This window comes from Oratosquilla oratoria, chromosome 20 (assembly GCF_046742065.1).
Source record: "Oratosquilla oratoria isolate Oo_2021 chromosome 20, ASM4674206v1, whole genome shotgun sequence".
NCBI classification, from domain to species: Eukaryota; Metazoa; Arthropoda; class Malacostraca; order Stomatopoda; family Squillidae; genus Oratosquilla; species Oratosquilla oratoria.
The window spans coordinates 12,678,646-12,681,145 of record NC_134796.1 but is presented as its reverse complement, the minus strand read 5'-3'; the positions used below and the strand labels follow the sequence as shown (position 1 = coordinate 12,681,145).

General features: G+C 42.1%; 1 protein-coding gene across 1 annotated transcript in view; it reads left to right on the top strand.

The window, feature by feature from the left end:
• The window catches only part of LOC143036105 (uncharacterized), a 29,692-nt gene that overhangs the window by 10,674 nt on the left and 16,518 nt on the right, over window positions 1-2,500 (top strand). The gene's annotated exons all lie outside the window — the stretch shown is intronic.

The window sequence follows — 2,500 nt, the reverse complement described above, 5'->3', positions numbered from 1 at the left end:
ATATATATATATATATATATATATATATATATAATTTATGTGTGGGTGTGTGTGCGTGGGTGTGTGTGCGTGTGTTTGGAGTGTGTGTGTGTGTGTGTGTGTGTATGTACATGCATACACGCACACACACACACGCATACACAAACACACACACACACACACACACACACACACACACACACACACACACACACACACACACACACACACACACACACACACACACACACACACACACACGCACACACACACACACATATATATATATATATATATATATATATATAGATAGATAGATAGATAGATATAGATACATAAATATATATACATCTATATATATATATATATTACACACAGGAACCCACAGTCGGAGAAAGAATAAACTTCGAATAAAGAAAAATCCTATATTTCGGCTATCAACTGTAGCCCTCTTCAGGAAAGTACTTTCCTGAAGAGGGCTACAGTTGATAGCCGAAATATAGGATTTTTCTTTATTCGAAGTTTATTCTCTCTCCGATTGTGGGTTCCTGTGTGTAATTTACAAATGTGCTACTACATTTCTGTTTAGAAATATATATATATATATATATATATATATATATATATACATATATATATATACAGATAGGTGGATAGATAAAGATAAATAGATAGGAAGATAGGTAGGTAAATACATAGATGAATAAATATAGAGACTGACATATAGAGAGACAGGTCGATATAGATAAAGAGAAAGAGAGAGAGAGAGAGAGAGTGAGAGAGAGAGAGAGAGAGAGAGAGAGAGAGAGAGAGAGAGAGAGAGAGAGAGAGAGAGAGAAATAGGGGAGGAAAGGAACATTCATCGCACTTGGATGTAGAGCCTACATTATATTAGAATGGAAGTGAAGAAAGAAAGCACAGTATTGAAAGTGTTATGAAGAAGAAAGAAAGTGGCTCACAGATTAAGATATTTTGGGATGAAATGACACAAGTGATTTGGTACCGTAGTGAGGGGAAGGGGGTGGTGGAGGGTTAGGGTGGAATACCGAAGAGGAGTGAGCAGAACCGAAAGAGAGCGGGGCCGAAAGAGAGTAGAGAGTGAGGACGGGATCGACATATGACGCAGGAAAACTCTTGAGAATGAAGACTCACAGAGAGAAGAGGAAGTAATTGGGGTTGAGGAAGGGGAAGAAGAAAGAAAGAAAGAACAATGGGAGGCACGGTTTTTTCTTTTAACAAGGCGTTTGCGGCATTTGGGGGGAATAGGGATGGTGGAGAACGCAGAAGGTGGATCAAGAAATATGAAAAGAAATGGAAATGAAATGGAGATGTGGGTCTCTCGAAAACATTTTGGAACCGATGATGTGGAGGGAAATAGAGAAGATAAGAACAAGAGTAAACCCACTGGAAAGAAGAAGGAGGAGGAGGAGTGGAGGATGAGAAGGAGTGGAGGAGGAGGAAGAGGAAGAAGAGGGACGGGAGAGCAGGATCGGTTCTAGGAAGAACACCAGAAGCATGAGAAAAGGAAAAGCAGAAGGATCAGGAGGAATAGGAGGATATGAAGATTGAAGAAAATGTACAAGAACCAAGGAAAAGGAGGAGGAAGAAGAGTAAGAGGAGGAGGAAGAGAAAGAAGAGGAGAAAGAGGAGAAGGAAGACCGGGAGAAAAATAAAATGCAAGAGGAGAAGGAGGATATGGGGAGTGAAGAAAATGTACAAGAACCAAGGAAAAGGAGGAGGAAGAAGAGTAAGAGGAGGAGGAAGAGAAAGAAGAGGAGAAAGAGGAGAAGGGAGACCGGGAGGAAAATAAAATGCAAGAGGAGAAGGAGCTAGAGGTAAAAGAGTAGTGGAAGTGGAAGATGTGGAGTAGGGGGAGCAGGAGGTGGTGGAGTAGAAAGTGGGGGCGATGGAGAGGAGGAGAAATGGGAATGGTAGCGGAGGAGCAGGAAGGGCAGCAGAAGGAGGATTAAGAAGAATAAGAGGAAGAGGAGGAGGAGGAGGACTAGAAGGGGAGGAGGAGTACGAGGAGGAGGACTAGGAGGGGAGGAGGAGGAGGGTTAGGAGGAGGAGAAGGAGCAACATCAGAAGAAATAAGAAACTATTTTAGTTGTCATGGCAGCAGCGGCATTTGCATTATGTGAGTGGGACCACAGAAAACATTAATTTTGTTGAAATATTTAGCGGCGAGGGTTAAGGGGCTGGGAAGGGCTAGGAAAAAGAAAGGCCTGAAAGGGGGTCATGGATGATTAAAGGAAAATGATAGAGCAGTTAGACGAAGGAGAAGGGGAGATGGAAGGGAAACGTCGAGGCAGAATGAGAAGGAAGACAACAGAAACTAGGAGGAATTATATGGGGAAGACTTTAATTGAATAAACAAAGGCACGATAGTAGGATTTTGGGACGAGGAGGAGAAGGTGATGATTGTTGGAGGGGGTTATGGTGCTGGCAAAGAAAGAGAGATTGGGTAGAGTTGGAGTAATACACTGGATGAATTGAGAGAGGTAATTTATCGGGTGAGGTA